This window comes from Chiloscyllium plagiosum, unplaced genomic scaffold (genome assembly GCF_037043375.1).
Source record: "Chiloscyllium plagiosum isolate Xiang-an unplaced genomic scaffold, Cpla_swu_hap1 HiC_scaffold_15, whole genome shotgun sequence".
Classification (NCBI taxonomy): domain Eukaryota; kingdom Metazoa; phylum Chordata; class Chondrichthyes; order Orectolobiformes; family Hemiscylliidae; genus Chiloscyllium; species Chiloscyllium plagiosum.
In genome coordinates, this window is record NW_028270153.1 from 23,731,361 (window position 1) to 23,748,570 (window position 17,210).

At 43.2% G+C, this 17,210-nt stretch overlaps 1 long non-coding RNA gene across 1 annotated transcript in view; it reads right to left on the reverse strand.

The window, feature by feature from the left end:
* Positions 1-4,592, reverse strand: part of LOC148147630 (uncharacterized) — a 44,645-nt gene extending 40,053 nt beyond the window's left edge. The window contains exon 1 of the long non-coding RNA XR_015759475.1: positions 4,442-4,592. This is a non-coding gene — a long non-coding RNA (uncharacterized LOC148147630). The remainder of the gene's footprint in view (positions 1-4,441) is intronic.
* Between the last annotated feature and the right edge of the window lie 12,618 nt (positions 4,593-17,210).

Here is a 17,210-nt window from a genome sequence, read left to right on the forward strand (position 1 = left end):
ATTTTGGCTGGGTTGATCTCCCACCCATATCCTCGCATATGTTGAACCAGTTGGTCCAGCAATTCCTGAACCTGCTTCTGACTTGTCCCCTGTATCATCATATCGTCAATATAGTGCGAGATCATCACTTCGTCAGGCACTTTAAAGGCAGCCAAGTGTTCTGCAACTATCCGGTGGCAGATAGTAGGGCTATGCAGATATCCTTGGGGCAATCGCGTGAACGTGAATTGTCTACCCTCCCAAGTGAATGCGAACTGTTCCTGCCTATCTTCGGGAATAGGAATTGTGAAGAAGGCATTAGCCAAATCAATTACTCCGTACCACACCCCTGGATGATGTTGGATTCGTCCTATAATAGTGACGGCATCCGGGACCGCTGCCGTCAAGGCCGGAGTGTGACGGTTTAGTTGCCGATAATCTACCGTCATCCGCCATGACCCATCGGCTTTATGTACGGGCCATAAGGGGTTATTCCACGCCGTGGTGCATGTCCTAAGCACTCCCGCTTCCAAATAATCCTTAATTGTGGCGGATATTTCTTTATGTCCGCCGGGAATCCTATACTGTCTAAGACTTATTACGCGATCGGCGATCGGGATGGGGAAGGGGTCCATTTTAACCTTTCCCACTAACACCGTCCTACAGCGCAAAGCCATTTTCGTGATTCCAAATTCAAACTTCCCTTGTTGGAGGTGAAGTGTTAAACCGGCCAGAATGTCCATTCCCAGGATCCATTCTCTAACCGGTGTAATGATAATTGAATAAGTTTTAATGGGCATTGTACCTATCTTTAGGGGCAATTGTACTGTTTTTCCTTCAATCAGATTACCTCCCAGCCCAACCAGCGTGACTGGGGTTCCTTTAAACTTATGGGGCGTCCCATAGATTAAGGTGGCCTCCGCCCCTGTGTCCACTAGAGCCATAACGGTTTGGACGGATTTGCGCCAATAGATAGTCAATGATACATGAGGTCGAATGTCGTCTGCTGACCATTGGCTCATTCGTGGGCAAACCCTTGGGGCTTGGCCCGATTCCTATTGTTCCTCCCATTCATCTTCCCCAGACAGCACTGGATAAAGACGTTTGCCTCGCCCTTCTTTGTTCTTGCCTTTCTTACTAAGTTTCCGGCCACGCCTATCCACTTTATAACACTCTCGGAGGGGAGGCCGTACCTCCTCCTCCTCCTCGTCCTCCGAGGATTCCCACCGCTGGGAAGTGGAAGTTCTACCCCTTCGAGGCTCTTTAACAACCGGACCCCGTGTCTGACATTTTTGTGTTAGTAATTCCACTAGGTCTTCCATAGTGGGTCGGGACTCCGTCTCTACCCGGGACACCTTCAGTCCCTTTCGTCTGCATAAGTCTTTTAATTCCGGTGTAGGTAGGCCATCAATCTCCGATGCTGGGACCTGCGCCCGTATCAAAGCTTGCCACAAAGCACGCCGTGAGGGGCCTTGGTTATTTCCTTGATTAGGGTTTACTTTTCCCCCTGCCCGAGCCTCAGGGCGACGCCCCTCCGTGCCCCCCTGAGAAGCACGGGTTGTGGGTCCCCAATCCCCCAAACCACCCATCTCCCTCATCATACTACGGGCATCTCCTAGGGTTTCTCCCCGTCCACTCAACATTATGGTTAATAACAGTGGTTTATAATGGGGGGGGGCAGTCTTCACTAGGTGGTCTCTAGTCTGTCTACTAACATTTGTGTTATCTACCTCGTCCAGCACTCCCAGCAACAGGGCATCCCGCACACACAAACGGGTTAGCCTCTGAACCCCTTCCTTAATCGTTGTCCAAGTTCCTTCCAAGGGGGGCCAATCGGACGGGAAGGGATACTGTTCGGCCACTGCCCTGGCATACATCCCAAATAGGGTCCCCATACTGCGATCTATTACCATATCCTTGGCTTGTCTGCGGTACCCCAGGTCTATGGCAGCATCCTTTGCTAATCCACCAAACTTGGGAGCATCCTGATAGTCTACCTGCACTTGTTGCCTCCCTTCCTCGAGGAGCCGAATTAGCCATAGCTCTAACGGCTCCCCAGGATTACGTCGGGTTTTCTGGGTGATAAACAGCACCTCATCGGTAGTGAAGTCTTCCGTTAATTCAGAGAATTCAATGGGAGGCTGAGCCCGCGGTAATTCATGCATAATTGCCTCCCCTTGTTCATTCCGTATAGGGTTTCCTTCCTCATCTAACATTACCTCCCGTTGCACTGGGAGACGTCTCTGAACCTGCTTTCTCCTAACCACTGGTTTAGCTTGGAGTACGGGTGGGTCCTCTTCGTACTGATCATCTGAATCTCCCCAAATGTTCCCATCCCAATGATCGATATCCCACCGATCCCCGTTATTTAACTGGGCTACAAACGCCCGTACTTGTACCGGGTCCGGGGTTCGAGGGACCTTCCTTTTCTCTTTCCGTTTCTTAGCAGACAGATACATAATAGTTCGTCCTGCTAGTTCAGCTAATGCTGTCAATTCAGCTTTTAACTTCATAATTTCCTGCCTCAACATAGAGGCATCTCCCGAACTGAGTCCCTGCTCATGTTTCAGGAGGGCTAATTCTGCTTCAGCTTTTTGGCGCTTGTCTGACTGTTGTCTACAAGCCGCCGCACAGGCCCACATCCTCCGCTGTACCCCAGGCAATGGGTTCTTCGGCAGGACTGGGATCCTCTCAAGGGTGGACAGCAGCGACCCTGGGGTTCCTACGCCCTCGGCCTCCCAGTCCTCCGGTCGCCCCCCACCATTTCTCAAACAAACTGCCACGCCATGCCACGGCCCATGCCATCCCGGGACGGTCGGGACCTCCACAGTTTGTTCCTCTGGTTTCTTAGCCTTTTTCCAAAACATTGTTCTGTATCAAAATCTTTCCTCAATTGCGATTGATCCTGCCGACTACGCCAAAATGTTTTTAAAAATTCTCAAGGTCAAGGACCAGGCTCGCAGGAAAGTAGTCTGACACAGAACAAACAACCAAGAGGCGAGTCTGCTAGAATATAAGTGTTTTATTCCCCGCAGTGTCGCCACAACCAGTCTCGTACTTACAACGGGTCTGGTTTATACTCACTCTACGTGTTACCGGAACTGGAAGCCGTCAGTTCTCGTAGAACGGTTGCCAACAACCCACGCTCGGCGGTTAAACGCAACCCCGGAGCAGACTCTACCGAACTGGAGACTTTTCCAGCTGATATACTCTTGTCCAGATATAAACATGCATGTGAACAGCAGAGCAAGGCTAAAAAACACATTCCATTCTGGTTACATACAGATAGGAAGATTCACACGGGAAGGTGTATAATAAGATTCACACGGGACTAAGCGACACCTTCCATTTTCGGTTAGATTCACACATGTATTGGGACACAATTTTAACCCTTTCACCACACCTTCCTCTGTCATTGGTTCCAATGTGTACAATGACCTCCTGCTGGGCCCTCTTCCCTGGAGAACATTCTGCACCCTCTCTGAGACATCCTTGATCCTGGCACCAGGGAAGCAACGCAGCATTCTGATTTTTCACTGGCCACAGAAACGCCTGTCTGTGCCTCACACTAGAGTCCCCTAATACAATCAATCAATCTCTTGGAACCCGATATACCCCTCATTGCATTAAAGCCAGTCTTGATACCAGAAACTTGGCTGTTTGTGCTACCTTCCCCTGAGAATCCATCACCCCCTACATTTTCCAAAACAGCATACTTGTTTGAAATAGGGATAGCCACAGAAGACTCCTGCACTACCTGCGTACCTCTCTTACATTTCATGGAGTTAACCCATCTATGTGACTGTATCTGCGACTTTTCTCTCTTCCTATAACTGCCATCCATCACATCCCCTTGCTTTTGTAAATTCCTCAATTCTTCCTACTATCGCTCCAACTGATCCATTCAATCTAATAGGATTTGCAACCAATGGCATTTATTGCAGATATAATCCTCAGTGACACGTAAACTCTCCCTAAACTCCCACATCCGATAAGAAGAGCATATCACTCAACTAAAGGGCATTTTTGCTTCTTTCAATCTACAGACCCAGAAAATAGCACCATCTTGTTGCTCTACAAAACATTGCTCCAGGCTAATTTAATACTTATGGCTTATATTTTTAAGTTTAATCAAGAGATTATATCTCAATAAAACATAATCAAGACAAAAACATTTTAAAAAAAACTCACTTTACTCAATATTGCAGACTTACTGTAAGGCTACACTTAAAACTATTTACTTATCTGTTTCTGTGCTGTGACCTCTGCCAAACAGGTTCCTTCAAGAGCAGTTGTTAATTTCACTCTTTGTTAACTTTTACAGATATCACTGATATCCAGCGATACATGAATTCATACAGCAAAGGCAGTAACTGTGCAGGTTCATTGCTTTGTTAGGGAGCAGTATGGGTTTCTTTCTCTCTCTCTCTCTCTCTCTCTCTCTCTTCTGCATTGACCTTACCATATGCTGCGTTGTCTGTTCCTCTCCTTTTCAAAAATGCTGTTGGTTTGACTTTTTTTTCCAAAGTTCCAAAACAGTGCAACAGCATTTAAAATAGTAATTGCTGCTCCTGAAATTCGAGGGAATCACCTCCAACACCTAAAATACCTCAAAAAAGGAGGAGCCTGTTACTGCCAGAAATTTTTCCTATCCTCCATCTTGGATTACCCAGAATCCCTTTACCCACTCCCACTTCTCAGTCCCTGCCGTGACATTGGCTGCCTTCATCACAGCCAACCCATTTTCACCAAATTATGGTTTCCTATTATTAGTTTTTGTTCATTTTCTCTGTCATATTATCAACCATCCCTTTGTCTCCCTATCAGTTTTTCTCTCTCTCTGGGTTACATGTCCACCTTAGCACTCACTCCTTCTAAACCAGACTACCACCTTCCAGCCTTGAACATATATACCCTGGGTCTTCTACGTTCTGAAGAAGGGTCACTTGACTCAAAACATTAACTTTGTTTCTTTTCACAGATACTGCCAGTTCTACTGAGTTTCTTCACCATTTCTGTTTTTGTTTCAAACTTCCAGCAACGGTCCTTCTTTGTTTTACTTTGTTGCAATCTGTCTACTCCTCTATATATATTTGATGCATGCTCCTAAGACTAGGACTGAGGGTCTCAACAAAAAACCATCAGTACACTTCACGTGGCATCCTGTAGGTCTAAGGAGGATGCCATTTTGGTGCCAAAATAGCACACATTGTGCTGCACCATGGGGCGATGCAAAGCCAACATTTATGATTTTTATGATTGAAAGTACCTTCAGATTATGTATTCCTGATGAAGGGCTTTTGCCCGAAATGTCAATTTTACTGCTTCTCGGATGCTGCTTGAACTGCTGTGCTTTTCCAGCACCACTCTAATCTAAACTCTGGTTTCCAGCAATCTGAAGCATTTTACCTTCAGATTATCAAACAGCAAAGATTTGAGTCACTTAGAGTACAATCAGAAATCTAATCATCATTGTAAGGGTTGATTCTGGGGTTGGGAAATCAGAAACTCAATCCAACATCACTTTGATGTTGCAGCCAAAAGTAAGGAATAACTTGTATTTCATTACCAGTTAAGAATTTGATGTTCAGCTTTTCCACCAGGAATTGTTAATAGGTCTATAATAAATCACTGAAACTACTTTTCTCATTTCAATTGTCTATAAAACAAAACATTAAATTTTGAAGTTTTGAACTTTATAGCTAGTTTTTGTTTTATAATTATCTTGCAATCATAGCCCTGACCTCACCTTTTCTGGCCATAACTTTGTTTTCGCCATATCACCTCAGTCTCTCAGTGGTCACAGCTAATACAAAGAAATTCAATTGTGCTGCTCATGAATTAATCTTTAAAGTTTAAACAGTTTTTAATATTTTATGCTTCCAAGCTAGTTAATGGTTTGCAGGCATACTATATGAACCTGTCAACTATTATCCCAAGAGAGCAGAAAAGGAAAAGACGAACTAATTTATGTGAGTTATGCTACTGCTGCAATTAAACGTCAGTCTCTGGCCTTGAAATTATATTATGGAATAAAGTATGGAAATGTTTAGGGTAATTAAATAAAATCCTTTTCTACACAATTAGTGTAGAAGCTCAGACCAATTTATTATAAGTAGATAATCATTTGCACTAATATATATGAGACAAAATAAAGAACATTTTTAACATTTATATGGCATCGCCATTGTTTAAATCCTAATTGCACAATGTATTGTCTACTGTTGAATTATGTAATTTGCATTTGACCAAAGTTGCTTCTTTACTTTCTACCAATAATACCTAGCAGAGAGACCACGACTTGATAACTGTGCACAATACAAAACCGTGTACCCTATCTGAGGTAGAACTTTTGATTAATGTTGAACTGAAGTTGTGACAATGTGTTAAAAGCCATGTCATGTTACTTGGATTTGGCAAATCTCATGTGAAAACAGATGATGGAAATACCTTATTCCTTCATGTTGTTCACGAGTTATTAATTTGAGCTGATTTTTACCATCAGTTTTGAGACCCTTATATATGGCAATAGAACAATCTCAGCCTCCTAATTAGCTGGGCCTGTTGTCCAATTATAGAAGTAAGTGAGTTTCTGATGCTGCTAAGTGCGCCATTATCCTCCTCAAACTCTGTCATTCAATTGGTAAATCTGTACTTCAACTTTGTTTTCCTGCCTTTACTCAATTAACCTTGAAGTCCTAACCTAACCACAACTTACTTATCTCAATCTTGAAAGATTCATTAGTCTGAGCCCCTATTGGCTCAGGTTTTGAGAGGAGAGAGTTTTGAATTTCTATTACCATTTATATGGAAAATGTTTTGGAATTTCAGTTCTGAATAGATAATCCTTTACTTTAAGGTTGTGGTCCTCTTTCCTGATCGCTGTCCTTTAAATAACACAATCAGACACAATCTATTTGGTTCTATGTGGTGCTGTTGAAGCTGAACTTAACTGTGTACATTTAGATTGCCATGATGTAGTGACCTAGTGCAAATCCCAATGGCTTCCTTCATGGTATATTGGTGAGAAAGCTAGCAATGTCAAATGAGATCATTAACACAATATTGCTCTTGATATGTGGCTCTTGTACGGTCTTTGTGAAAGAGAAGGAATCCTTCATAATGTATGTAGAAACTAACCCCAAACTGGTTATTCACTCAACCACTGGGCCAATTCATGCTATGCAGAGTCAGTCATCAATAAAGCAGGGCATAAAGTATCATAAATGGGCAGTCCATACATGCATGCACACAGTGAGCCATGAGGATGAATCCTATCATGTGTCTCATCAGGCAAGTTAATAATTTTACATAAATCCAATAAATGTTTGTTCACCTTGTTTTGAGTGCAGATGTGCATTCCTGAGTAGTAACAAGTCCTAAACAAAGTGGCAAGAGAGAAACTGAAAACCTGAGAGAAAGTCTTGATGGAACTTCCATCAAGTTTTGACGAGACAATATTTGTCAATCGATCTTGTGTGCAGCTACTGAAATTATCTAATTCCTTCAGTCTTGAACTATGATATATTATTCTCTTAGTTTCATACTATTTGACGTCACAACTTCCATGTGTACAATGAACCACCTCTTAACCAGCACATTGTTGTATCTGGCTCTGTATGGGTTGATACAATAAGTACAATATTGTGATGATTTCACTAGAACTTGGTGGAAGAGTTAAGTAGGATTACTTAGGAAATTGATCCATGGCTTGGTCTTCCCAACAATCTTTATAGAAATGTACAACCTATTCTTATAGCCTGGAAGTATTTACAGAGATGCAATAATCTAAATCATGTTTACTCTGCAAGACTCCTCTCATTAGACCAGAAAGTACCTACCCTTAAAAACACTAAACCACATAAACCACTAAAGCGCTTGCACATTTAGACAATACAGATGGCTGCACACATAACATACGATTTTGTTCTAATGGCATGTTTCAATTAATATTCAACATTATAGCTACCAGATAAATCTGCATAGCTCTATGACCAACTCACCACATATGTTACTGATTTAAGAAACCACAATAAGTTCTTGGTATGATTGATTTAAAAGTAAAATGGAAAATGTATTCACTGAATTTTTAATTGACATTACAATTATTCAGGTTTGATCAAGTAGCTATTGTACTCTTGTTCAGCCTTTTATTTGAACTGAATGCTTAAAGGCAAATGAACCATCATAAAACAGCGGGCATGGTTCATTACAAAACATTGCCTTTGTAATGCTGAAGGGAAAGCACTTACCAGTATGGATGTTGTTTATGCTCATGATGAGATTAATGCCCAGACCATTCAGTCTCTAGATAGATATTTGTGCTGCTCATAATGCATGTCTGGACCCTTACATAAATCCCAATAAGGTGGCTCCAAAGGAAAGGCTCAAGATGTTTGAATTTCCAATGGACAGTTGCCCCACTCCCTGGGACCCTCTAAAATGTCTTCAACTCCGTGTTAGAGTCTGATTTTGGACGGGTCTGGTTTACTTACCTGGAAAAACTATGTCAATCTCCTGGATAACTATACAACGGACCCGTCTATTGCCCAAATCCTTTGCTCCTGCCAAGTCCCTTCTGACCCTCTAATCCCCTCACTCACTGAGCCACTCCTTGAATGTCTTCTGCATGCCAACTCTCTGACCATCCCTGACCATCCAATTCACTTGACCTTCTGACTCCCTCCCCAGATCCTCCAAATTTCCACCCAGCCCAATTCTGATCTGACCCAACTTCACCACTCTAGCTAACTGCCACACTAGCCATATATCACACTCATATCCTTTGCTGACACACTGAAAAGCTGTTTAAAATGTGTCAAACCTTTTCAGTGCCTTCGTGAGTGAATACTTACCACAATGCATTGGCCAGTGTCATAAAAAGAGGCATGGCTTGCCTTTTCCTGACAATCCACATGTTCACCATATTTCTGAAGAAGCTGACTTCAGAAACCCCAGCTGGAAATGCGAAACCTTTTTACTGCGGAGTAAAGTCAGAGCAGAGCAGCAAGCCAATGATGATTGCCTCTCCACGGAAGATTCAGGCCAATATCTTTGCCCCACGAGCTGATTAAAGTGAGTAGGATTCCAACATGTTCATCTAAAGATTATCGTTTGGAGGCGCTTTAATATCTCTTGGATTTCAACACCCCTCTGGATCCTTCCTCCCTTTGTTTTCTCTGACCATACTCCCCTTCCGAAGTCCCTTTTTACTGTGCCTTCGCTATCCTCTGCGACCTTCCCTTCTCTCACCCTAAATGGTCTGTTCTCGATGGAGTTCTCAGTTTCATCATCTTACAATCCTAATAAATTCTGATTTCTTCCTACATTGCCTTCACTTCCATGCTTTTTCAATCCACAGGCACAGGAGACCTATTCACCATCTTTAGAAATCTCATTCTACCTGGAACTTGTCCTCTAACCTCTTACTATATCTCAATCTTTTCATTGGGGGGTAGAACCATGCTGTGCAGTGAAATCAGCCATCTCAGTTTCTCAACAGCTTTCACTCACTCGAACCTGAATATGCACTTTCCATTCTCTCAGGACCAGCTCTAAAGTTAAACCTACTGACTTGTTTTGGATATTTGATAAGCGCACCTTCACCAACCATCTGACACCACTTGCCATGCACTTGGACTATAGTGCCACCAACAAGCACTGTGTTTATCCAAACTGGACCTGATCTCATCCCTTCTGGAGATTTTCATTCCATGGCCTCCAACCTCAGTCACCTAATTCCACACCTGCAGAGTCTAGCTCCTTTCCTGGATCCACAAACAGGACATTACCTGGTAGAAGTATCATTTCAGCCTGCCCTAACCATATTGAACTGACTTCTTCCTATCTTAACTCAATTTTCCCCTGCTTTATCCAGTTTCCCTTAATCTAAATCCATGACTCTTCTGATGCAGTCCTCCACTTTAATGGTTTCTAGCTTCCTGACCATAACTGTCTCCTTTTCATTCTGAACTGTTATATTGTACCAACCACAGCTGCCTTGTGACTGGGGTACTACGCTTCCATCGTTGCTTCATCACATGGTTGTCCTTTTTGTACAGCAGAAAGCGGCGAGAGCTGGGAAGAAGTGAAGTCGGAACAGAGATGCTGTTGGGAAGGCAAGTGATTGCTATTTAAGTAGGTGTGTTCTAAACCCCAGGTCCTACACAGTCGGGCCTCTCTCCCACCCTCCTTGAACGTAATTAAGAGTTCACAGATGCGCAGCAGGAAGAAAGGGAGCTTAGATCAGGGGCCTATAGGGAAAGTGAGTCAACGCTTTAAGATTTTAAAAACTTACCTTGATCGGCGGAGCCCTCCATTTCTGTTCTAACAGCAGGAAGAGTAGGAGTTCTAACTGAGAAGGACTCTTGTGCGTTGTACGGTAAGGCTTTTCAATTTATCCTGTGATTGGATAAACATTTAATTGGTTAATTGAATAAGAATGCAGCAGAGAAGTACTAGAAATTATTTAATACATAAATTGTAAAATTTAATTAAATAAGGAGAGATAGCTGGACAGGTGATGTGCTGTAGCTGTATGATGTGGGAGCTGGCTGATCCCTTTGTGAACGGCAGTGAGCACATCTGCAGCAAGTGTTGGTTGCTGGAAGAACTCCGGATCAGAATTGATGATTTGGAATCTGAGCTTCAAACACTGCAGCACATCCAGGAGGGGAAGAGTTACCTGGACACTTTGTTTCAGGAGGCAGACACACCCGGTAGATTAAGTAATTCAAATTCAGTTAGTGATCCGGAACAACAGGGTGTGACTGTAAGTGAGGCAGGTAGCGGGATTCTGAGTTCAGGATTGGAGGAGCCTCAACCTTTGACCTTTCTAACAGGTATGAGATTCTTGCTTCCTGCAGGATGAGGGAAAAGGCTGTAGACAGGATGAGCCAGCTGACCATGGCATCATGGTGCAGAAGGCCATTCAAGATGGGGGAGCAAAAAGACAAGTAATTGTTATGGGGGATTTAATAATTAGGGGGCAGATAGTATCCTATGCAAGCCAGATCAGGAGTCCCACATGGTGTGTTGCCTGCCTGGTGCCAGGGTGCAGGACATCTCTGACTGGCTTGAAAGGATAATGAAGCAGAAGGGGGAGGATCCAGTTGTTGTGGTCCATGTTGACACTAACAACATAGGCAAGGCTAGGAAGGAGGACCTGTTTGGGAATTACCAACACTAGTAAGGAAATTGAAGTACAGGTCCTCAAGGGCCATTATCTCCGGATTACTGCCCAAGCCATGTGCCAGTCGCCATAGGGATAAGAAAGTTAGGGAAGTAAACACAAGACCATAAGACCATAAGAAATAGGAGTGGAAGTAAGGCCATTCAGCCTATTGAGTCCACTCTGCCATTCAATCATGGCTGATAGGCATTTCAACGCCACTTACCTGCTCTCTCCCCATATCCCTCATTTCCTTGCGAGATTAAGAATTTATCAATCTCTGCCTTGAAGACATTTAATGACCCGGCCTCCACTAGGCTCCATGGCAATGGATTCCACAGGCCCAAATGTCTCTGGCTGAAGAAATGTCTCCTCATTTCCATTTTAAATTGACGCCCTCTAGTTCTAAGGCTAGGCACACAGGTCCTAGTACCCCCACCTTTTGGAAACAAATTCCCAGTGTCCACCCTTTCTAAGCCATACCTTATCTTGTAAGTTTCTATTAGATCTTCCCTCAACCTTCTAAACTCTAATGAATACAATCCCAGGATCCTCAGCCGTTCATCATATGTTAGGCCTACCATTCCAGGGATCATCTTTATGAATCTCCGCTGGACATCATCCAGTGCCAGTATGTCCTTCCTGAGGTATGGGGCCCAAAACTGGACATAGTATTCTAAATGGGACCTAGCCAGAGCTTTATAAAGTCTCAGTAGTACACTGCTGCTTTTACATTCCAACCTTCTTGAGATAAATGACAACATTACATTTGCTTTCTGAACTACAGACTCAACTTGCAAGTCAACCTTTAGAGAATCCTGTTTAAATGCTCCTAACGTGGCTGAGTTAATTACATTGGTGGGGAGGGCATTCCACATTCTCACCAATCTCTGAGTAAAGAACCTGACTCTGACATCTGTCTTAAATCTATCGCCCCCTAATTTGTAGCTATGTCCCCTCGTACAAGCCAACATCATCATCCTAGGAAAAAGACTCTCACTGTCCACCCTATTTAATCCCCTGATCATCTTGTATGTCTCTATTAAATCCTCTCTTAGCCTTCTTCTCTCCAATAAGAACAGACCCAAGTGCCTCTGCCTTTCCTCATAAAACTTTTGTTCCAGACCAGACAACATCATGGTGAATCTCCTTTGCACCTTTTCCAGTTCTTCCACATCCTTTCTGTAATGGGGCAACCAGAACTGTACACAATATTCCAAGTGCGGCCGCACTACCGTTTGTATTGTTGTAGCATATCATCATGGCTCTGGAACTCAAACCTCTACCAATAAAACCTAACCCACTCTATGCCTTCTTAACAACATTATCAACCTGGGTTTAGATTAGATTAGAGTGGTGCTGGAAAAGCACAGCAGGTCAGGCAGCATCCGAGGAGCAAGAAGATCGACATTTCAGGCAAAAGCCCTTCATCAGAAATGGTGTTGAAATCCTGCCTGACCTGCTCTGCTTTTCCAGCACCACAGTAATCTAAACTCCGGTTTCCATCATCTCCCGTCCTCATTTTCACCTTATCAATTTGAGTGGCAACTTTCATGGATCTCTGTACATGGACTCCAAGATCTCTCTGCACATCCACACCATCAAGAATCTTTCTGTTGGCCCAGTATTCTGCCTTCCTTTTATTCTTCCCAAAGTGCATCACCTCACATTTAGTTACATTGAACTCCATTTGTCACCTCTCAGCCCAATTCTGCAATTTATCCAAGTCCCCCTGCAACCTGCAGTATTCTTCCAAACTGTCCATCACTCCGCCAACTTTAGTGTCATCTGCAAACTTACTAACCCATCCACCTATGCCTGCATCCAAGTCATTTCTAAAAATGACAAACAACAGTGGTCCCAAATCAGTTCCTTGTGGCACATCACTAGAACTGGACTCTAGGCTGAACATTTTCCATCAACCACCACTCGTTGCCTTCTTACAGAAAGCCAGTTTCTAATCCAAACTGCTAAATCATCTTCAATCCCATGCCTCTGCATTTTCTCCAACAGCCTACCTTGTGGAACCTTATCAAAGGCTTTACTGAAGTCCATGTATACTATGCCAACTGCCCTACCCTCATCCACATGCTTGGTCATCTTCTCAAAAAACTCAATGACGTTTGTGAGACATGACCTGCCTTTGACAAAAGCTTGTTGATTATCTCCAATCAAATTGTTGCTTGCTAGATTATTATAAACCCTATCTCTTATAATCCTTTCCAAAACTTTTCTAAGAGCAGAAATGAGGCTCTCTGGTCTATAATTACCTGGGTCATCTCTGCTGCCCTTCTTGAACAAGGGCACAACATTTACAGTCCTCTAGCCCTCTGGTACTAAACCTGTAGACAATGACGACTCAAAGATCAAGGCCAAAGGTTCCGCCATTTCCTCCCTAGCTTCCCAGAGAATCCTCAGATAAATCCCATCAGGCCCAAGGGACTTATCTACTTTCACGCCTTCTAGAACACTTCCTCCTTACTAACCTCAATCCTTTCTAGTCTAATATCTCTTATCTCAGTCTTCGCCTCTATAATATTCCCCATTTTGTGAGTGAAAACAGATGAGAAATATTCATTTAGCACCTCTCCAATCTCTACAGGGTCCACACACAACTTCCCACTTCTATCTTTGACTGGCCCTATTCCTACCCTAGTCATCCTTTTATTCCTCACATAACTATAGAAAGCTTTAGGGTTCCTCTTTATTCTACCTGCTAAAGACTGCTCACGTCCATACCTTGCTCTTCTTAAGTTTCTCTGTATATCCTTCCTAGCCAATCTGTAACTCTCCATCGCCTCATCTGAACCATCTTGTCTCAACATCACATTAGCCTCCCTCTTCCGCTTAACAAGAGATCCAATTTCTTTAGTAAACCACAATTACCTTACCTTCTCACTTGCCCCCTGCCTGACAGGGACATACCTATCAAGGACCCGCAATATCTGTTCCTTAAACCAGCTCCACTTTTCAATTGTCCCCATCCCCTGAATTTTGCTACCCCATTCTATGTCTCCTAAATCTTGCCTAATTGCAGAATAATTGTTCTTCCCCCATCTATAACTCTTCCCCTGTGGCATGTACCCATCCCTTTCCATTGCTAAACTAAACATAACCAAATTATTGTCACTCTCTCCAAAGTGCTCACCTACCACTAAATCAAACACCTGGCCTGGTTCATTACCAAGCACCAGATCCAGTGTGGCCTCCCCTCTTGTCAGTCCTTCGACATACTGTGTCAGGAAACCCTCCTGCACAGATTGGACAAAAACTGATTCACCCAACGTACTAGAGTTATAGCATTTCCAGTCAATGGGGGAAGTTAAAGTCCCCCATAATAACCACCCTGTTCCTTTCACTCCTACCCAGAATTGTTTTGCCAATCCTCTCCTCCACATCCCTAGAACTTTGTGGAGGCCTTTAAAAAAACTCCCAGCAGTGTGACCTCTCCTCTCCTGTTTCTAACCTCAGCCCATACTACGTCAGTAGACGAGTCCTCGTCAAAAGTTCTTTCAGGCACCGTTATCCTGTCTTTGCCTAACAAAGCCACACCTCCCCCTCTTTTACCATCTTCCCTGATCTTAATGAAAGATTTAAACCCTGGAACCTGCAACATCCATTCCTGACCCTACTCTATCTATGTCTCCGAAATGGCCACAACATCGAAGTTCCAGGTACCTATCCATGCTGCAAGCTCTCCTATCTTATTCCGGATACTCCTGGTATTGAAGTAGACACACTTCAAACCAGCTTGCTGTCTGCCAGCACATGCCAGTGACTGTGAAATCATGTCCCTGTCCTCCCTATGCTCATCCTCCTGTGCACTGGAACTACACCACAGGTTCCCATTCCCCCTGCTAAGTTAGTTTAAAGCCACCTGAATTGCACTTTCAAATTTCCCACCCAGTATATTAGTACCCCTCTGGTTCAAGTGAATACTATCCTATTGGTAGAGGTCCCATCATTCCCAGAATGAGCCCCAATTATCCATATACCTGAAACCCTCCCTCCTGCACAATCCCTGCAGCCACGTGTTCAGCTGATATCTCTCCCTGTTCTTAGCCTCACTATCATGTGGCACAGATAACAAACTGGAGATAACAACTCTGTTTGTTCTAGCTCTCAGCTTCTACCCTAGCTCCCTGAAATCCTGCCTCATATCCCTATCCCTCTTTCTGCCTATGTCGTTAGTACCTATGTGGACCACGACTTGGGGCTGGTCACTCTTTCCCTTCAGGACTTCAAAGACAGCATTTGAGACATCACGGGCCCATGGTTTTGAAAGACTTTCAGTTAAGTCAGCTTTGGTGACACTGTGGCTCAGTGGTTGATACTGCTGCCTCACCGTGCCAGGGACCTAGGTTCGATTCCAGCCTCAGGTGACTGTGTGGAAATTGTACATTCTCCCTGTGTCTCTGTGGGTTTCCTCTGGATGTTCCAGTTTCCTCCCACCATCCAAAGGTATGCATGTTAGGTGGATTGGCCATGCTAAATTGCCCATAGTGTTCAGGGATGTTTTGGTTAGGTGCATTAGTCAGGGATAAATGTAGAGTAATAAGCTAGGGGAATGGGTCTGGGTGGGTTAATCTTCAGAGAGTGGGTATGGACTTGTTGGTCCAAATGACATGTTTCCACACTGTAGGGATTCTATGAAATTCATTTGCATCATCATCTTCCTATGACCTTGTCAACTGTTTCATCTGTCTGTTGTGGGTATGACATAAACTCAAGCCTATATACTTTAAAGTTGACTGAAATTTAAACTGGTCTTATGAAACTGCTGTTTCTTTTTGCCAGGACATTTTCAGTCATAATTAGAAATACTTAATCCGCTGTGTTCCAAGGAGCTTGGTTCCCTGCCCTTCCTTATTAGTCTTTTGTTGCTCTGTGAAATAAAGGATTTCTTTATTTAAATAACCTGAGTTCAGATTGGATATCATTAGATTGCTCAGCCAGGCTGGATAATTTGTTTTCCAATTTTGTTGTAGCTCTATGCTCTTGAAAACGCCAGCAGAAACAAAAATACTCTTTGAGTTTCCTTGGTTTCTTTCATTACTGTCTTCATTTTTTTTAATGTCACTTTAAAAATAGTGGTCTTGTGCCTGTGAGTAGAAATCATACCTAAAGAGAAGCCTGGATTTTATCGCATGGGCTTTTTTGTGGCTTTCAGATCATGTTTAATAAGACCAGATAGCAGAATCGCCCTGTGTTATGACAGGAAAGAACTGTGGAGAGAGCAGTATCACCTACAATTCTGCCGAGACCCTGCAAAGGTTAATGAAGAGTAGCTGTGTTCTGGTGTGAACAGAGATCCTGATAGTTCACCAAGAAAACAACTATGAATCTGCTGGCCAGACAATGCACTGTTGACTGGGGAAGCTGGGAACATTGGTCCTTCAGAAAAGGGAAGGTGCTTACCTTGATTCTGAAAACAACATTGCTGCACTTCCCTAGAGATCAGTTCACTTTGGCCGTGGGTGGTTTGCTGTAAACTCCAGCTGTTATGTCACATAGATGATTAGGGATTTTTAGGAAAAGTTTTTACAACTTCTGCTGCTCCTATCATCTTTTTATACCAATTAGCTGCCACCATGATGTGATTCCTGGGTGAAAGACCACTGTTAATATGATATGGTCAAAGTTTTTTCATAAATTAGCTCTTGTAAAGATGCCATGAAGACTGAGTTCCTGATGAGACAGCTGTCATGAAGTTTATTAACCTTAACTATTTACGCTATTATTAATTTCAGAATTACTCAAAGTTCGGATGCTGTTCGCTCTGGTGTCACTGTGATTACTTCTGTTGCTACAATAATAGTAGCTACTGTGGATGAGTCAGGTACTTTTATTCAGGAATGTCACATGCCATGATTTCATTTCATTGTCTTAAAGGTACACAACCTGTCTGATCTGGAGTCAATAAATTAATACAACAGAAATAGATGCAGTTTCACCCTATGTAGTATAATCTCACCTGGGTTTCTCATGAAGGGTTTTACAGTGTTATTGTAACAAAAAAGCTACAGTACATATACTGTCTTGTAGTCCCTGACTTTTGCTA